At 45.5% G+C, this 20903-nt stretch overlaps 1 long non-coding RNA gene across 3 annotated transcripts in view; it reads right to left on the bottom strand.

Annotated features, from left to right (window-relative positions):
- Nucleotides 1-6415: 6415 nt before the first annotated feature.
- The window catches only part of LOC138820711 (uncharacterized), a 45518-nt gene continuing 31030 nt past the window's right edge, over nucleotides 6416-20903 (bottom strand). For all 3 annotated transcript variants that reach the window (XR_011369959.1, XR_011369962.1, XR_011369961.1), the window contains one exon: nucleotides 6416-6495. This is a non-coding gene — a long non-coding RNA (uncharacterized lncRNA). The remainder of the gene's footprint in view (nucleotides 6496-20903) is intronic.

Here is a 20903-nt window from a genome sequence, read left to right as displayed (position 1 = left end):
ATACAAAGGGCCCTGTGGAAGACACGCACTGTGAGAGGGCAGAGCGCTGACCTGCACGGTAAGCTGTCAACTTTAAGACAAGTGGAAGGGTAGGGGAGAAACTACCTGGACTTCAAGCTTTCTACAGAGATTCCTCCTCTTCCCTCCGCCCCCCCTCCTTCCCCAACAAAAGTTCTTCAAAGCTGGGCACTCGTGGCTCACACCTATAATCCTAGCTACTCAGGAGGCAGAGATCTGAGGATCATGGTTCAAAGTCAGCCCCTGGAGGAAAGTCCATGAGACTCTTATCTCCAATGAATCACCAGAAAACTGGAAGCGGGGCTGTGGCTCAAAGGGGTACAGTGCTAGCCTTGAGCAAAAGAGCTCAGGGACTGTGCCCAGGCCTTACATTCAAGCCCTACAACTGACAAAAATAAAAAGTTCTTCAAATGGAATCTTACTTTAATCCAGAGCATGTAGCTTCCCCACATTCCCCCCTCCCCCAGCTCTCCTCCCCGCTGGCGACCACACCCACAGAACGTTTTTCTACACAAGTCTTTTCATCTTCCACATTTATATTGTGTCTCCACTGGGTCTCATATGTGCACATGCAAGATCTGTTATTACTGGGCACTCTGGTCCAAAGGATTAAATCCAGAGGCCAATCCCGGAGCTCAGCCAGCGCCCAAAGGTAAGCAGGGCCATTTAGAAATCTATTAGAAGGAGCCTGGACTGGCAGCGTCCTTGGCCACACAGGAGGAGGCCCCCTAACTGAATCTTAAAAATGTCCTGAGTTCACAGAAAAGGGAATTAAATATAGCAGGGGTTCCCTGTGAACATTAATCTCAGAACCAAATCCTTCATTTTGAGAAAGGCCTTCAACACAGGAGTCCCTGCCCCGCTGAGAGGGAGGAAGCACTCATGTAAATTATAGGCCCTTAAAGGCCCACTCAAGACCAAGATATAGTTTTTGTTATGGCAACAGATGCCATTAATGCCTTCGTATCCCTTTAAGATATCTTTCCCTACCACATCTCCAGATCTCTGTTTGTTTTATAGTAGAAAACAGCCTCACACGAGGAGCTCAATCATTCAGCAATGACTTTACAGGAAGAAAAAAATCGCCGACCTAAAATGGCTAATATTTATTAAGTGCTTCCCAGAGGATTTGCCAGACACTGGGAGATAGTTTTCACAGATTACCGAGGTAATCCTCACAGAGTGTCATGTTGTGATGCTGCTGTTACAGAGGAAGGGACTCAGGGACAGAGCAGATGGGAGCCAAGGCCTGTGATCCTTCCAGAACATTCCATGTCTGTGGTTGTATCAGAGATATATATGTGTCTATTCTCATAGTGGTACCTGGGTAGACAATAATTATCTGCCTGTGGAAGAAACAACTGAATGTGTATAATTCGAATGCTATCGGTAGACTTGTGTATCAAGAGAGAGAGAATCTAGCTCAGGTATAGTTTGAGGTTTAGGGTTATGGAGTGTGAATACAAGTGTGCTTAAAATATAAAGCTTTTAAATTTGAAATCTACCATAGGGAATGAGTATTTTACAGGAAAGAATTAATTGCAGGTATGACCAATGGCCTGACCTTAAAAAGAAAAACATAGGTAAATACTGTTAGGATTCTCTTATAAGTTTCTATTGTTTCTCCACTCAGAATACCCTTGTATCTACATCTAACTCCATCACTGCCATCTTGTCATAAAGAACTCCATAACCACTCCTTCAGTTTCTTGGTGATTTTAGCTCACCAGATGAGGTTTGCCAACCTCCAAGTCTCTCTGCTCAGCCACTATACTCCCCACAACATACCCTTTGAGACGAAGTGAAAATGTGTTAAGACCGACCCCCCTTCCCTGCCCCACTCCATCCGGGGCTTTTATACACTGTGGGGTCATTGGATGATTGTTTTCCTGTCTCCATAAAATATGAGTTCCTTGAAGATAGGACCTTGTCTCAGTTATTCACTTATTCATTTAAACTTTTTGAACTTAGAATCTCAAGCACGTGAGGCAAGCACTTTACCATTACACATCCCTGAACCCTTGAAATTTTATTCTGGGACAGAGTCTTGCTATGTTTCCCAGGCTGGACTCAAATTCCCTATTCTCCTGTCTCTGTCTCCCAAGTAGCTGGGATTACAGGGGTGCCTCACCATACCTAGCTTCATTTATGTTTCTGTCTTCAGTATGATACACAGAGTCTGACTCATAGTGGATGGCTGATAAATATCTGTGGGATTTAAGAATGGGTGGAAGATGGTGAATAAAACAGCAAACACTTAGATGATCTAGCCTCCTACTATTTCCAACACCCGGGTTGGAAGACATACAATGTTCCTGATGAGATAGATGTGAGGAGGAGTGTGAAGGTTCTGAATGGTCACTGTTTACAGGGGGTAGGGTCAGGGGTCAGAGTTGGGCTTTCTGGCAAGTTCTTTTTCTTTTGTTTCTTGTTTTTGTTTAAAGATAGGCTGTTATTATGCAGCCTAGCTGACCTGAAACTTGAAAACTGCCTGCCTCACCTGCTGGTTGCTGGGATTACAGGTGTATACCACCACACACACTTCATACTATGTTCTTAACTATTGTCCTTACCCTGGTGAGACATGGACTGACGGAAAGATAGATGAATGTAGATACAAGGGTATTGTAAGTAGAGAAGACTGGTAAGGTTGAAACTGCCATTTTTCTAGGAGGAAGAAGTGGTAAGGGTGCTTTCTGTGGAGTGCTGATACTGAGCAATTCACTGGCCAGCAGTGGCCTCAAACACCAGTCATGAAATGAAGACTCTCTCACTGTAGGGTAAGAGCCAGGGGGTCAAAGAGAGCTTGCTTTGAGAGATGGAAGAAATCTTTGCATGTCTAGAAGCTGAAGAGCAAAACTAGGCCTGTGCGACCTAGTGTCTCAGATACCCAGGACAATTCATTTTTTCTCCTCTCCCTCCTCCTCCTTCTTTCTTTGGTCTGAGACTGGGACTTGAACTTGGTAATGACACTTTCTGTCACTGGCTGGCACTCTACCACCTGAGCCATGCTTCCATCCCCATTTCTTCACTGTACCCTATCCATCAAGTGCCACCCACTGAGGATATGCAAATGAAGAGATTCCTTCATGTTGAAGAGATAGACTGTCTGTAACTGCATATCATACAGAGGAAAGGGACAATGGAGAGATACGAAATACCAGGAGAATCCATTAATTCTAGGAAAGGGGGAGAAAAGAGGCAAATGTCTTAGAGGTGATCTCCTTTATTTTGCGGATTTTAGTCTTTGTTTCTGATGTAGTGCAGGCTGGCCTCAACTTTGGTCTGTTGTGGGGTTTGAACTCTGGGCCTGCACGCTCTCCCTCAACTCTTCAGCTCCTAGGTGAGCTCTCTACCACTTGAGCCACAGCGCCACTTCCAGTTTTCTGGTGGTTAATTGGAGATAAGAGTCTCACGGGCTTTCCTGCCTGGGATGGCTTTGAATCTCAATCCTCAGATCTCAGCCTCCTGAGTAGCGAGGATTACAGGCATGAGCCACCAGCCCTGGTTGGACTCAAATTCTAGATCCTCCTGTCTCTGCCTCCTGAATCCTGGGATTACAGATGTGCACCATCTCGCCCAGCTGATGTGGTAACATTTGGACAGAACATTTAAAATAAGAAAACAAGCAGTAGCAGGACCTTTGAGCCCCAGAAGCATGTGAATGGCAGGTGAGGGTGGAGTGGGGTTAGAATGTAGTTAGCAAGGTGTGAATGAAGCTTGAGGGTGAGGGATGTGACAGAATTGACAGCTGGGTAAGGTGAGTGGGGATGATTAAGAGCTTTGAAAAGAGAATGGACCTTATTCTTACGGATGACAAGATTCTGAGCATGAAGTGACATGATTGAGGGTGTGTGTTTGAAAGGAAACTCAAATACAACATGGTGCATAGATTGAAGAGGGGGAAAAACTAAGAGCAGAGAGACCTGCTTCTGAGGAAGTTGCAAGGATACAGGTAAGAGGCAACGAGGTCATAGGGCAGCCGCTGTTCCAGAGAGGCTGGATGAGCCGGTTGCCACAGGTGATCTCATTCTACTCTCCTTCCTACAAGTGTTGCTGCACCGAGGCTAAGCAGCAGAAAAACTACATTTCCCAGACTCCCTTGCAGCCCAAGTTCCTAATGCAATATGACCTTTGCAAGACTGGGAAGGTGAACGTGAGGAAGAGGCCAGGTTTCTGGCTGCCCCTGCTGTGCTTTACTGCAAGCATATTCATAAATACCGAGAGGAGCAGGGTGTGTAGGATCATGAGTTCCAAGCCAGCCTGGTCTATACAGTGAGACCTTATTCCCCAAAAGCAAGTGTTGGGGATGTGGCTGAGTGATGGAGTACTTCAGTGAACACATAGAATGTTCTTGTGGCACTGCCCTGCATTTGGGAGATATGATGAGATGACACTAGTCTGCATTTTTTTCAGGAGCAGATCTGATAAGAGCATAGCTCTGTTGCAGATGTGGCAATGGTGGCTTTCTGATCCTGCAGTGAACGTGGCATGAATGTCCTCATTGCAGGGGTGGCTTCTGGTTCTGTTCCTTTCCAGGCTGAGGTGGCTGCAGCAGCTCCTCTGATGGGTCAGTTCTGTGGGATTTCTTCAGCCATCCTCACTGGCCAGCCAAGTGCCTGCTCTTCAACAACTGTCTAAGCACTTGAACAGCACGTGATACAGAAGATGGCAGCGAGTGGGAGGAGGAAAGAGGCAGCTACTTCCAGACCGATTCACACAGCTGGCCATCAGCAGGGGTCCGCAGGCACGTGGAGATTTGCAGGTAGGAGTAGAACATCTCATGCATTGGTCTAAGCAGATTCTCCACAAAATCCAGCCTGGGCACAGGCAGGACACTAGGCCATTACTAAGAGGGGAGCAAAAGGAGATTGGGCTCCAGAATCCAAGTGGGACTTTCCTGTATGCACCTCTGATCCACATCTTCAAGTTTCATTTTCTTGTTATTCTTTGTGTGTGCAAGTGTTTGTATGTGTCGTGCTGGGGACTGAACTCAGGGCTTCAAGTAGGCGAGGCAAGCTCTCTACCACTGAGCTACTGCCCCAGCCTTGGTGGATTTCATGCCTACTTGCTGTCGGTGCTTGGAGATATTTTCTCTGGGATCTTACTTTTTTTTCTTTTGTGGTACTGGGGGTTTAAACTCAGAGCCTTGTGCCTGCTAACATGTACTCTACCACTTGAGCCATGCACCCAGCCTGAAGTCTGATATTCAGAAAGCTATCTTCCCGTACTCTCCTTTCTTTTTTATTTTATTTTTAATTTTTGTCGGTTGTGGAGCTTGAACTCTGGGCCTGGGCACTATCCCTCAGCTCTTCAGCTCAAGGCAAGTGCTCTACCACTTGAGCCATAGCACCACTTCCGGCTTTCTGAGTGGTTTATTGGAGATAAGAGTCTCACGGCCTTTCTTGATCAGGCTGGCTTTGAACCACAAAACCCTCAGATCTCAGCCTCCTGAGTAGTTGGAAATACAGGTGTGAGCCACCACGCCAGGCTCCATACTCTCCTTTCTGAACTTCGGGGGGTGAGGTGGGTTGGGTGAGGGGGTTAGATTTTTGACTTTGGCTTTTTAGAATTAGGCCCTAGTTGGGTGAGGGGGGTTGCATTTTTGGCTTTGGCTTTTTAGAATTAGGCCCTAGGGCCTAATTGTTAAACACACACACACACACACACACACACACACACACACACACACAGCTCAAAAAAGTTATATTTTGACCTCAACTGGGCAATGGAGGCCATTTGTGTGCCACTCCTTCCTTTCAAATATTACTATTTGGGGGCCTTTGACAGCAATCTAGGACAAATAGTAGGATTCTGATATTCTGCACTCTTCCTCTTTTTTTGGAGGCAGCAGATTCCATGACTCATCAGCTCAGGGACCATGTTTCCAGGCTTGTAGCAGCGGAAAAAGAAGTAGACCTTGCTCTAGATCCTTTAAACTCTGGGGAAACAACAGCCTGCCACACTAACTCTGCAATGGGAACATATGTTTTCCACTCACAGAAAGATTTAGGGATCTGACACATGTCATTGTGTGTTGATGTGAACAGGTTTCTCAATGGACCTGGGCTGGGACACAGGAGATAGAAGTAGAAGTCATTATTATTTTTTTGGAGGGGGAGGGACAGGGTCTCATTGTGTAACTGAGGATGGCCTAGAACTCTTGATCTTTTGGCTTCTGTTTTCCAAAGGCATCGCTGTACTCCATCCCCAGCATCCATTAAAAAAAAAAAAAGATTCTTAGACTTCAAGATGCATTTGAACATGCCTGTACATCATCAATAATATTAGATTAATAAAATACCACCCAACTATAGAATGGTAATCCCTTTGTACAATACCTTAATAATAAAAATAAAATTATATTAAAAATAAAATACCAGTATTTCTGCTCAGGTGGATTAGGAGCCCCTCCTGGGGTGCAGAAACGGTCTTGTTGACTCCAAGTGCAGATCTGGTGAATGACAAGTTTCTGAACTGAGGTTGAGACATATTTAAAGTATTAGCATTGCCCGGTTTCCAGGGTATATATTTTTATTATTTCTAAGAACAACATCTTACCTATACATTTTTGTTTTAAAAAAATTCTTTTCGGGCTGGGAAGGTGGCTCAGTGGTAGAGTGCTTGCCTTGCATGCATGAGGCCCTGGGTTCGATTCCTCAGCACCACATAAGCAAAAAGAAAAAAGCCGGAAGTGGCACTGTGGCTCAAATGGTAGAGTGCTAGCCTTGAGCTGAAGAGCTAAGGGACAGCGCCCAGGCCCAGAGTTCAGGCCCATGACTGGACCCCAAAAAAAAAAAAAAAAATTCTTTTCATGGGCTGGGAAGGTGGCTCAGTGGTAGAGCGCTTGCCTTGCATGCCTGAGGCCCTGGGTTCGATTCCTCAGCACCACATAAGCAAAAAGAAAAAAGCTGGAAATGGTGCTGTGACTCAAGTGGTAGAGCACTAGCCTTGAGCTGAAGAGCTGAGGGACAGCGCCCAGGCCCAGAGTTCAGGTCCCACGACCAGACCCAAAAAAAGAAAAAAAAATTTCAGCTAGGTGCCAAAGGCTCATGCCTGTAATCCTAGCTACTCAGGAAGCTGAGATCTGAGGACTGCAGTTCAAAGCCAGCCCGGGCAAAAAAGTCCATGAGACTCTTTTTTTTTTTTGGGTCCAGTCGTGGGGCCTGAACTCTAGGCCTAGGCGCTGTCCCTCAGCTCTTCAGCTCAAGGCTAGCGCTCTACCACTTGAGCCACAGCGCCACTTCCGGCTTTTTTTTCTTTTTGCTTATGTGGTGCCAGGGAATTGAACCCAGGGCCTCAGGCATGCAAGGCAAGTGCTCTACCACTGAGCCACCTTTCCAGCCCTCCATGAGACTCTTATCTCCAATTACCTTCCAGAAAACCAGAAGTGATGCTGTGGTTCAAGGGGTAGAGCACTAGTCTTGAGCTGAAAAGCTCAGGGACAATGCCTAAGCCCAGAATTCAAGATCAATAAAAAACAAAATCCTTTTTTTTTTTTTTTAACCAACAAACTTTTATGATCCCTCAGGGGGAAAGATAAAGCATCTCTCCTTAGCTAACGGTGGTAAAGCCCAGCCATTGGGTATTTGAGCCTGCAGGGCAGGGATGGGCGGAATGACCTCTGGAAGTCATCCCAGATTCTGGGACCTGGAATCCTGTTACCTAACACTCTCCACCTTGAGGTCTGGGTCCCGAATCACTGGGCGTGGGACTCTACTCCAGAAATGATTTTGGTGACTAAGTTGTTTGTTTTCCTCTTCTTTACCACTAGGATATTTCCTCTTTCTGTGGGGATTTTCTAGAAAGGTCACACAGCCACTTGAACATACTGCCCTCTTGACCATGACAATGATAGACTCTTTCTCTGGTTAGCAACCAGAAGCCACTGCTGTCCAAATAGGGAGAAGAGGGGGCTCAGCCATGCAATGGCCAAGACCAGAGGGAAAATCCAGGCTCTCCTAACGACATGAAGACTGAGGCACAGCGTCTTCCATGGGCCAACAATTAGAATTCTCCATTGGGGTCTGGTTGGAATAACACAGGGGAATAAAGCCTCTTCTGTGACCAGCCCTGGGCTTATTAAAAAAAAAGGGGGGCGGGGACAAAGGAAGAGGTAACAACGCTCGATAGGAAATGTACTCATTACCTTAACTCATGTAACGGTAACCCCTCTGTACAGTATTTTTACAATAAAATTTTTTTTTTAAAAAGGCTGGGTGCTGGTAGTTCACACCTATAATCCTAGCTACTCAGGAGGCTGAGATCTGAGGATCGCAGTTCAAAGCCTGCCTGGGCAGGAAAGTCCATGAGATTTTTTTTTTTTTTTGGGTCTAGTCATGGGGCCTGAACTCTGTGCCTGGGCGCTGTCCCTCAGCTCTTCAGCTCAAGGCTAGCGCTCTACCACTTGAGCCATAGCGCCACTTCTGGTTTTTTCAACTTATGTGGTGCTGAGGAATCGAACCCAGGGCTTCATGCATGCAAGGCAAGCACTCTACCACTGAGCCACCTTCCCAGCCCTCCATGAGATATTTATCTCCAACAAACCACCAGAAAACCAGAAGTGGTGCTGTGGTTCAAGTGGTGGAGCACTAGCCTTGAGCTGAAGAGCTGAGGGATGGCGCACAGGCCCAGAGTTCAGGCCCCCATGACTAACAACAAAAACAACAAAAAAGGAGTTCCAAAATACTTGAAAGCATCCTGCTAGCCTCACCTTTCTGGCTTCTTACAACTAGATAATCTAGTACCCTTTTGCATCAGTAATCCCGCTTAAGCGCAGTACAGAATTCTAGGTAGAGCTGTGAATATAACTACTGTCATCATCTGTCACTCTGTCACTCTACTTTCTGAGTCCCTGCCCTGTGCTAGACCTTTGCTAGAGGCTGCCCTTGCCACAGTTGCCACAGCTCAGAAACCGATGATCAGGTTGGATAAACAGAGGAACAAAGAATCAAGATAGGATCTGGATTCCTCTCTGCCTGTGAGTACAAAAGTTCCAACTCACTCACACCTAAGTGCTGCTGACTGGTCCATGGGGGAGGGGCGGGGCTGCTGGTAGGGTTGATGGCTACCTGTCACCGTGTTTATCCACACCTTATGTGACACTTAGCTCATCTGACCATGGCACAGGTGAGCCAACTCCCTATTGAATAAAGACCTAACTACGTAGTGAGGCTTACAACTTGGCTCTTTCCTTTTAAGCTTGATCTCTCACCATTTCAATGATCAAGTCTATAATTTCTATACTCTTGTCCTGTCTCCGAGTCTTTGGCTCCCTTCGTGTCAGCCTTGCTGATACCTGGCTGTACTTACCGAAACACATTAAAAGCTGCTGCAAATACCTACAGTCCTTTTTCTAGGGCTTTTTAATTTTTTGCTGGTTGTGGGGCTTGAACTCAGGTCTTGGGCACTGTCCTGAGCTCCTTCACTGAAGGCTAGTGCTCTATCACTTTGAGCCATAGCACCACTTCCGGTTTTCTAGTAGAAGATAAGAGACTCATGGACTTTCCTGCCCGGGCTGGCTTTGAACCACAATCCTCAGATCTCAGCCTCCTGAGTAGCTAGGCTTGCAGGTGTGAACCACTGGTGCCAGGCATGAGAGAGCACTTTAGTCTGAGAAGTAATTCGCCTAACTCGCCTAACTCTGTGACCTCCTATTGGGGTGACCCTGACTTCCTGGCTGCCCAGTGGCTGTGGCCTTCAGTCACCCCAATGGCAGCCTTCTTTTTAGCATATTCTTCCATCCTTGCTGCATCCTTCCACCTCTTACTGCTCTTTCCTGGAATCATCTTCCAAATGAACTACTCAAGTCCTCATCTTGGCCTAACTTCTGGGTACTGGTGGATGCAAACCAAATAGAGCCTTTCCCCAGCCTGGCTGTTACACCATGTGTCCTCAGCCGCTGAGTTCTGCCTTCTGGAAGGCTCTGAAGACATCATTTCCTCTGTGGTGTCATAGCCCATGTCCACCTTCCACACTGTCAGGCCTTCTGGCTCTCTCATGATTCCAGTCACGCAGCATCGTGGTTATGTGTAGGAGTGTTTAACTGCAAAGTCCACTAGGAACTAGGACTTACTCATCTTTGTAAACCAAGGCCTCAGCAGAGTGCCTTATCTCCAGTAGAATTTGATGATGAATGCATACATGACCCCTTCTGATGGCTGTGATTTTCTGGCTCTAATCCCTGTGCACTCTGGAAGGAGTTGGAACCCAGGGCCCCTGGACTGGGGCGGGGTTAGGCTCTCCTGCTCCGCCCACAGGGCTACTGACTGAGATCTCAGAGCTCTGCACCGGTTTAGGGCAAGAGTCTCCAGACACACCTGGCCAGGCCTGTAGGAATCTAGGAGTAAATTGCTAGGGTGTGAAAGCAGCAAGGTCTGAGGGCTGCTGAAAATCCAGTGAGAAGGCTCCATGAAAATTGCGCAGATAAGCTGAGGCTTCCGTAGATGCCATCAGTCCTTGTCCTTGTTTTTGTTTTTTATTTTTATTTATTTTAACCACTGGGTAAGGTTCAAAGAAAAGAAAATCTCTGGTAGTAAACTGAGGAGATGGGATCCTGTGGAGGAACCCAGAGCTGTCAATGGCAGCTGGACTGCAGGATTGGTTTTAGCTGATTTGCGGATTGCCTGCAAAGTTCTTTTAAAAATCACTGCCTAAGAAGGAAGCCCCATTGCTTGTGAAGACCAGGGCCCATCCCCTGCCATGTGAAACTTCAAACAAACAGAATCAGATGCCAGGGCCCAGAAGGAAAGTGGTCCTTCCCTGCTGGGCAAGATGGAAATGAACCAAATGACCTGAAACAGCTGTGACTCACCCATATTAAAAATGATCTTTGACTCAGAGATGGTGGTTCATTCCTGTAATCCCAGCATTTGGAAGGCAGAGGCATGAGCCAGTCTAAGTGACATAGTGAGACCCCCAAATGAAACTATCGAAATAAAAACAAAGCTATCCATGTATCCATTTGTAGGATATAAAGAGGGTATGAATTAGCTAAATTGGAATACATGCTGTGAACTTTCCTTTCACTAGTTTGCACTTCCTGCCATAAACGTACCCTCCTGTGCTCTTGCCTCAGTTTCCCCAGGGAGCTAGGGCAGTCAAGAACTTCCAGTAACAAAGACCTCAAGGGCGACTTTGGAAGTTGTCCGGGAGGAAAGCAACCCAATGTCATGTCAGGCTCTTTGGCTAACAGGTAAAGAGCCAGGAGCTAACCCAAGCACTATTTTTTTTTGTAATTCTAATTTGGATTCTATTATTAAATATATATATATATATATATATATAAAACCTTCATAACAAGTTGAGTAACAGAGCTAGGAACTTTTAGTGTACTGAAGAGTTCTTTGGAAGCAATATCAGACTGTTTTAAATCCAGAAGTTCTATGTTTGAATCTTAGCTTTATCGGTATGGCATGAGCCACCCAGCAAATCTCTACATCTCTTACATAGAGGAGAGTAATTACAATGTCAGTAGTAACAGCTGCCATCTTCTGGGTGCTTTATGTGCCAGGCACTGAGTAGTCTCTTTGTATAACATCTCCATGGGGGCTGGGAATGTGGCTTAGTAAGTAGAGTGTCTGCCTACTATGAATGAAGCCATGGATTCGATTCCTCAGTATTACATAAACAGAAAAAGCCAGAAGTGGTGCTGTGGCTCAAGTGGCAGAGCCTTAGCCTTCAACAAAAAAGCTCAGGGACAGTGCCTAGGCCCTGAGTGCAAGCCCTAGAACTGGAAAAAAAAAAATCTCCAGACATTCCAAGTGTATGAATTAGACATTACAATTCCTGTTTTACTGGAAGAACACAAAGACTCACAAGCTATAAGGACCAGTTAGGAAGGGCAGGGCTGTAATCCAAACACAACTTGGTAAAACTAGGACATTTTTGCCCATATTTACCCTCCCCAAGGATAAAAGATAATAATATAACAATATAGATAAAATATCTTGTTTTTTTCGTTTTTTAAAATAAGGGAACATTCTAGATTTTCTTTTTGAAGGGGTAGAAGTTGTTAAACCCAGGGCCTTATGTATACTAAGTAAAAATAAGGGAATATTTTAAAAGATACTTTGTGCTGGGCACTGGTGGCTCACACGTGTAATTCTAACAAATCAGGAGGCTAAGATCTGAGGATTGTTCAAAGTTAGTCTGGGCAGAAAAGTCCATGAGACTTTTTTTTTTTTTTTTTTCTTTGTCAGTCGTGGGGCTTGAACTCTGGGCTTGGACGCTGTCCCTGTGCTCTTCAGCTCAAGGCGAGCACTTTACCACTTTAGCCACAGCACCACTTCTGGTTTTTCTAGTGGTTTATTGGAGATAAGAGTCTTATGGCCTTTCCTGCCCGGACTGGTTTTGAACCACGATCCTCAGATCTCAGCCTCCTGAATAGCTAGGATTACAGGCGTGAGCCACCAGTGCCCGGCAACACTTTTTTTCTTTTTTTTTGGTTGGTCATGGAGTCTGAACTCTGGGCCTGGGTTCTGTCCCTCAGTTCTTCAGCTCAAGGCTAGTGCTCTACCACTTGAGCCACAATGCCACTTCTGGCCTTTTCTACTTATGTGGTGCTGAGGAATCGAACCCAGGACCTCATGCATGCAAAGCAAGCACTCTACCACTGAGCCACTTTCCCAACCCCTTCATGAGACTTTTATCACCAATAAACTACTCAGAAAAAGCTGGAAGTGGCACTGTGACTCAAGTGGTACCCTTCAGCAAAAGCAACTCAGAGACAGTGTCTAAGCTCTGAGTTCAAGCCCCAGGAATGGCAAAAAAAAATATTATAAAGGTGATGTACAGAGATGCATCATTTTTTGATTGTCTAATCAATAGGGTGGGATGATGGTTCTATGCCAAGCAGGTGTGGGAATACTGCTCATCAGTTTTCATCACTGAAAGTCTAACTTTCTGCCTCCCCAACCCTTGCCCCCGCCCCCCAAAAAAGTGTGCATGAGCAAAGATCTTGATACCTGAGAAACAGTGTGGAGAAGATACAGGATGTAGCAAAACCTCTTTATCTGAAAGTGACACCTGGCCAAGCCTACCAGAAAATAGCCAGAGATGATAGCTGGCGGGGTTTACCTCCTTAAAAAAAAATCAAGCCAAATGGCTTAATTACCAGGGCAGTGATCCTGAGTTGTGACGAGAGAAAACAAAAATAGGTGGCAAACTGTCCTGATGAGTCATCAAGGCCAACAAAGAATCCTTTGGCCTTTTAGAAGTGAACCATGTTAACTTGAAATTGAATCTTAGCGCAGAGTGACAGGGCACAGTTCCCTTAAAAGAGGATGTGGGAAACCAAACTGAAGCAGGTATAAAGCCATCCTGGGAGTCTCCAGTCCACCCCGGTGGCAAAACAAGTCTGATGAGCCTGTCTCTTGTCTATCCATCCATCCATCCATCCATCCATCCATCTATCTATCATCTATCTATCTATCTATCTATCTATCTATCTATCTATCTATCTATCTATCTATCTATCTATCTATCTATCTATCTATCTATCTATCGAATGCAGGGGATGGAACCCAGGGCCTGTACTTCTAAAAGCATGTGCTAGAGTTGTATCTAACCCAATAATGCCAATTTCTTTTCTTTTTTTTTTTTGTCGGCTGTGGGGCTTGAACTCTGGGCCTGGGCGCTGTCCCTCAGCTCTTCAGCTCAAGGCGAGCGCTCTACCACTTGAGCTACAGCGCCACTTCCGGTTTTCTGGTGGTTTATTGGAGATAGGAGTCTCACGGTCTCTCCTGCCCAGGCTGGCTTTGAACCACGATCCTCAGATCTCAGCCTCCTGAGTAGCTAGGATTACAGGCGTGAGCCACCAGCGCCCAGCTAATAATGCCAATTTCTTAAGATTCCTTAAATCTTTAACTGACCCAGTTTTTTTTTTTTTTTTTTTTTTTTTTTTGTCGGCTGTGGGGCTTGAACTCTGGGTCTGGGCGCTGTCCCTCAGCTCTTCAGCTCAAGGCGAACACTCTACCACTTGAGCTACAGCGCCACTTCCGGTTTTCTGGTGGTTTATTGGAGATAGGAGTCTCACGGTCTCTCCTGCCCGGGCTGGCTTTGAACCGCGATCCTCAGATCTCAGCCTCCTGAGTAGCTAGGATTACAGGTGTGAGCCACCACGAGGGTCGGGGCTGGGAAGGTGGCTCAGTGGTAGAGCACTTGCCTTGCATGTCTGAGGCCCTGGGTTCAATTCCTCAGCACCACATAAGCAAAAAGAAAAAGCCGGAAGTGGCGCTGTGGCTCAAGTGGTAGAGTACTCGCCTTGAGCTGAAGAGCTGAGGGACAACGCCCAGGCCCAGAGTTCAGGCCCCACGACCAGACACCCCCCCCCCCCCAAAAAAAAATTCATGAGGGCCTAGATTCGACCCCAGCACTGAAGAAAAAGCAGACAAAAGTCCTGATACCTTTCAAACCTAGCAGAGACAGCCACAGATTGTTAAATATGAAAGAGGGTTGGGGGCATGACTCAGGCAGTATATTCCTAGCTTGCTCAAGGCCCTGGGGTTATATTTTTAGGACTCATCTGACCAAACTTGTTCTAGATGCTACTTCATCTATTTCTCCTTCCATGCTCCTATGCTCATTTTTACTTTGATATTGCTTTGATATGCACCAAGATATCATAGAGCATCATTCACAGGAAGTAAAACATACTGTCTAGGTGCACAATGTAAGTATGTCATACTTATCAATATGTAAAACCTTACAATAGCCCTAGGAAGTTCATACTAGTATTATTTCTATTTTACAGAGACACAGAAAAGTTCAGAGTTCACACAGCTAGTCAGTGGTACAGCCAGGATTTAAACACAGGCCAGCTAGCTGTAGTACTACAGTTACTCCACATAAAGATGTAAAGAAATGATTAGTAGTTGTCTCTGGAGAGAAGAAATATGTGTGTGTGTGTGTGTGTGTGTGTGTGTGTGTGTGTGTGTGTGTGTGTGTGTGTGTGTGTGTATCTGGGTAATATTTTCTCTTTCCTATAAATTCTCATAAACTGCATACATATTTGCCATCTGTACACCTCACTTATTTAATAAACATATAGCTGCTATTGTTGGTGTCTTTTTCAAAAAGTTCTAAAATGGATAATGATCCCCAGCCAATTGCTTTTATTTATTTTTTTGCAGGTCCTGGGACTTGAACTCAGGGCCTGGGTGCTGTCCCTGAGCTGCTTTTGCTCAAGGCTAGAGCTCTACCACTTGAGCCACAGCCACAGCTCCACTATAGGCTTATTTTGGATGTGTGTGGCAGGGCGGGGGGTCGGGGGTGGGAGAAGGTGGGAAGTGGATAGTTAACTGCCTGGGCTGGCTTTGAAATGCAGTCCTCAGGTCTCAGCCTCCTGAGTAGCTAGGATTACAGGTGTAACCGGCACCCAGTACCAGTTGCTTTTAGATGGGCTTTCATTTCTTCATACTTCACTGGGAAGAATAAAATCTTGCCTACCTACCACATAAGATTACCTTATATTGAGTGAGAGATAATGTATATGAAAGGGATTTAAAAGACAAAGCTAGCTGGGCACCAGTGGCCTGTAATCCCAGCTGTTCAGAAGGCTGAGATCCAGAAGGTCACTGTTTGACATCAGCCCAGGCAGAAAAGTCTGTGAGTCCATCTCCAATTAACCATCAAAAACTCAAGCAAGAGGCATGGCTCAAGTAGTAGAGTGCCAACCAAGGAAGAAATTTAGTGAGTGCATGGCCCCTTGAATTCAAACCCTAGTACTGCAAAAGAACAGCCAAGAAAAGAAACAAAAGACATTAGTGTTTGTCACAGTGACTTCTAGTCACTCATTTTTACATCTAGATGCATCTCTTACCAAGGGCCCTTAGAAATCCCACTGTCCAACTTCAATTACACCACCCATGGAACCAAGTGGTTCAACTCTCTTGAATCTTTTTGAAAAATTTAATGTATGCCTCTGTGTGTGTTTGTTTTGGCAGTGCTGGGAATGGAACCCAAGGTCATATGATCCCTAAGCAAGCACTCTACATGGAGCTACACCCTTAGCTCCATAACTTTGATTTTTCCACAGATAAAATGGGAATAGGAACACTGGTCGAGTCACAAAAGTTGCTAATTAAGAGAGGAGCTTGCCGTACACCATTGCTCACGCCTGTAATCCTAGCTACTCAGGAGGCTGAGATCTGAGGATCATGGTTCAAAGCCAGCCTGGGCAGGAAAGTCTGTGAGACTCTTATCTCCATTTAACCACCAGAAAAACAGATGTGACACTGTGGCTCAAATGGTAGAGTGCTCGCCTTGAGCTGAAGAGCTGAGGGACTACACCCTGACAGAGAGAGAGAGAGAGAGAGAGAGAGAGAGGGAGGGAGGGAGGGAGGGAGAAAGGTAGGGAGGGAGGGAGAGAGAGAGAGAGAGAGAGAGAGAGAGAGAGAGAGAGAGAGAGAGAGAGAGAGAGAGGAGAGAGAGAGAGAGGGAGGGAGAGAGGGAGGGAGGGAGGGAGAGAGGGCTAGAAAATGTAGGTTTGATACCCTTCACCCTTAACCCATGCACAACAAAGTCATGACCATGAGCAAACCTGGTCAAGCTTCCAGAATTTCCATCTTGACTTTACTTCTTTCTTTCTGTGGGTACAGCTCAGTGGTCAAGTGCTTACCTCAAAGTACAATCAGATGCCCATCCACTATCCTGAACCTGTTTCCTCATCTCTAAAATGAGAATATTAATAATGGCACCAACTCATAAGTTTTTTGTGGGGCTCAAATGATATAGGTTGTATAATGTGCCGAACTTTCCTGCCCAGGCTGGCTTGGAACCATGATCCTCAGATCTCAGCCTCTTGAGTAGCTGGGATTACAGGCGTGAGCCACTGGCACCTGCGCATTGATTGATTCTTTTGAGATTCAGCTTCCTGGTTGGTAACTGGGAGTAAGGAGTGGGTGTGGCCTTCTCTGGCTTTGGTCAATGAATAAACAAGGCAGGAGTCACTCCTCTGCTATCAAGAGGGCAGGGAAGCCCTGGGTGAGGTCCAGGAGCTCTGTTTTGAAGTGTTTGCTGCTGTGCCCATCTTTGCCTGAGACCATACCGAACAGGGTTCAAACCTGCCATGTGCTGGGGCTCACACTGGCTCTTCCACATCTTCAGGAAGTTCGTGAGCAGTTATTAACTGGCCCTAAAACAATGCAAACTTATAATTAAGTAAATGACATTTAAAATGAAGTCATAAGTACTCACAATGTCTCATCTCCTAATTACTTGGCTGCTCTCACCTGTTTCTCACACTGCACATCGCTGTCTGCCAGCCGGGCTACAGCGTGTGATGGTGACCCACCTGTCTCCAGCTGTTCATCCAGTGAGGTCAGGTGCAAAGCCTGGATCATCTGTCTTAGCTGGTGGTGATACTTACACGACAGCAATTTACAAACAGTACAGATCAGCCCCTCCACCTCCCCCAGGCTGGTTGTTAAATCTTTCCCAGTACACCACTGGCTTAATACAGCATGTGCAATTCAGCGGGGGTCCTGAAGGGAAGTTCTCTTTGTTATCATCCCATAGGACTTCTATCAGGGCTCATAACACAAGAGGCTAGCAGATAAGGCCCTCTTTTCTGTTTCATTAAGCAGAATAAAATAAATAATTCTGTGCGCTTGGCCCATAGTCAAAGATCTATCATATTTGGTTCTTCATCCTCTGTCTGCAAGAGCTAATTACAGCCAGGGGTGTGCAGCAAGAGTTCTTTGTGTCCGGAGTGAAGTAATGGCTTAGCCACCCGAGCGCACTGGGAGCTGTACTTCTCCTCGGGGTAGTAAGGACAAAGCCAACCTGGTGAGATGTGCGTAGCTTCGCTTTCCTGCCCCTTCTCTAGCTATAGAGCACATTTTGTTTTTCTAGACTCACCAATAGTGGCTTGCATGTTTTGTTTGGATGATGTCGGAGGGAGCAGGAGTCTTTGCTTTGCCTGCTCACTCTGGTTTTGTTGAGAGGAGAAGAAATTCACTCTTATATACAACACTAAGTCCTGGGCTTGGGAAGAGAGTATTTTCTCTTTGGGGCAAATCCAGTGAACCAACTTAGCCCAGGTCTCAATACCCGCTCTATAGGTTCAGGGTACCTAAGGCTGCAGATGAGCTGCTCACCGATGGAAATGTGGAGTCCAAAGAATCCATGTCTAAGGACCCCAAATATTGACTGACACTAGCACTATCTGTATCTCAGCCAATCAAATATAAAACTTTTAACTAACCAGAAAATGATAGGAAGGGCATATAGTATCTCAGGGAAATGTAGAGATTCTATAGAACTAAGTTGCTTGGGCAGCGTGAAGATTAAACATGTGTAAGATGCTTAGAGAAGCGCCTGACACATAGTAAAGGCCTAACGATGTCCCCACTAAGTGTCCTGGCTTTCAGATTAAAAAATGGTGAAGCCAGGTGCTGGTGGCTCACATACCTATAATCCTAGCTGCTTAGGAGGCTGAGATCTGAAGATCATGGTTTGAAGCCAACTCAGGCAGGAAGTCAGTGACTCTCATTTCCAATAAACTACCCACTCTTTCCTCAAAAAGCTGGAAGTGGAGCTGTGGCTCAAGTGGTAATGAACTAGCTTTGAGCAAAAACTGTTCAGGGACAGTGCCCAGGCCCTGAATTCAGGCTCCAGAGGTACCCCCTACACACACACACACACACACACACACACACAAAGAAAGTTGAGAGAGTTGAGGCTTTAGACACAGAGAGTGAGGGAGGGCTGGGAAGGTGGCTTAGTGGTAGAGTGCTTGCCTACCATGCACGAAGCCCTGGGCTTGATTCCTCACACCACATACACAGAAAAAAGCCAGAAGTGGCGCTGTGGCTCAAGTGGTAGAGTGCTAGCCTTGAGCAAAAGAAGCTCAGGGACGTTGCCCAGGCCCTGAGTTCAAGCTCCAGGACTAGCAAAACAAACAAACAAAAAATACACACAGTGTGTTCTTTTTGTTGGGAAAATGGAGGAGAATGGAAAAGGAAGAGGCTGGACTTGATCCTCAACAGGGAAGACTGTTTATTGAGGAACAGCGCGGGGCACAAACCTTCCTGCAGGTTTGGAGGTAGTACAAGGGACTGGATTTTGGGGTGGGCTTATATAGGGCTTTCCCTATGTAAGAGAATACAAAATGGGCTATGGTCTTCTTGGGATCAAGGCGATGTCCTTAGCCAGGCCCGCAGTGGAATGCTGGGGGTGGGTGCGATTGCCCACAGTGGAATGATGGGGGCCAAGGTTGGACTGACCTGCCTGTGGACAAGCACCTGAGCACACACCTGGGGCTTTGCTTGACCCTGGGGAATAAGGCAGCATTAAAAACCTTCCCTTTTCATTTGCTTAACTTTTTACTGTTTAAATGTAATGGTAGACTTGAAGAAAGTAGTAAAAAAATAAAATACTGCAGAGAGTTCATAACTTGTCTCTGTATTCCTTCCGCTAATGCCAACATTTTGCATCTCATAGTATATTACTAAAGCCAGGGAGCTGGCACAAATTTAAGTTTACTAACTAACTATAACTTTATTTAAATGTCACCAGTTTTCCACTGGTGTCCAGGATCCAACGCCGACTCGATGTCGCACTTGGTTGGTGTGTCTTCCTGGTTTCCCGGATCTGTGCCTCAGACGGTTGCTCAGGCTTTGCATTTCCCTCAAGACTTGACACCACTGCTGAGCACCAGCCCATGCGTTTACAGAATGCCCTGTAGTTGGGTTGTCTGGTATTTCTCTCCTCATGACAAGGCTGAAGTTTACCTTTCTGGGACGACTATTACTCCAGTGGGCTTGAGTAGGGGCAAATCATTTCAGGGTGAGTCACATGCTCAAGTCTTTCTTTTAATTTTGTTTTGGTTGCTTTGCTTTTAATATTATTTGTAAGACTGAGGTTTGAACGCCGGGCCTAGAGCCTGTTAGACAAGTGCTCTACTACTTCAGACATGCTCCCAGTTCTGTTTTGTTTTTGAGACAAGGTCTCACTTTGTAGCCCTGGCTTGGTTGAACCAGTGATCTTTCTTTCTTTCTTTCTTTCTTTCTTTCTTTCTTTCTTTCTTTCTTTCTTTCTTTCTTTCTTTCTTTCTTTTTTTTTTTAACATTTATCTGAGTTGGGGAAAATAAGGGGAAAACAAAATGCTGAAACAAGGACAAAGGATGACCCATTGCAACAATGATACTCACAAGACACTATGTTGGAAATGAACTTTATAACTTTGGGGGAGGGGGAGGAGTGGAGGAAGAAGGGATAGGGGAGATAAACAAAGGAGGGTGTAACAATGTTGGATAAGAAATGTACTCATTCCTCATGTAACTGTAACCACTCTGTACATCATCTTTACAATAAAATAAATAAATATTTTTTATTTCAGTGTAATGCCATTGAAACTAATGGGAATTTCTTTGGGGGTAATATGGATACTTAATTTTTGCAACCTGTATACACAAGGTATTGTTTCATTTATTTATATCTTCTTCATATTCTTTCTTTACCATTTCTATACTTTTCAATGTATAGAACAATCACATACTTGGCCAGTTATCTTTCTTTAGCCACCAGTGTGCTAGGATTCTAGGCCTGCCCTTCCACTTTTGATTCATTATCTCTTGTTACAGTGATAATAATATAGGTGGGGGTATCTTTACTGCAAGGTTATAAATCCATTTTCCAAAATAGCCAAAAAAAAAAAAAACCCTCTCAGGATATAGGAAGAAACTTTTGGTATGAGAGAGCCTTTGTAGGTCGGTTGGTCTGTCTGTCTGTCTGTCTGTCTGTCTGTCTGTCTGTCTGTCTATCTATCTATCTATCTATCTATCTATCTATCTATCTATCTATCTATCTTTGAACTGGTCCTGGGGCTTGAACTCAGGGCCTGGGTGCCGTCCCTTAGCTTAGTAGAGGTAGGGCTCTACCAT

This window comes from Dipodomys merriami, unplaced genomic scaffold, assembly GCF_024711535.1.
Source record: "Dipodomys merriami isolate MVZ:Mamm:240054 unplaced genomic scaffold, mDipMer1.0.p SCAF_9, whole genome shotgun sequence".
Lineage (NCBI taxonomy): Eukaryota > Metazoa > Chordata > Mammalia > Rodentia > Heteromyidae > Dipodomys > Dipodomys merriami.
The sequence above is the reverse complement of the archived record's forward strand: the minus strand, read 5'-3'. Positions and strand labels throughout refer to the sequence as shown.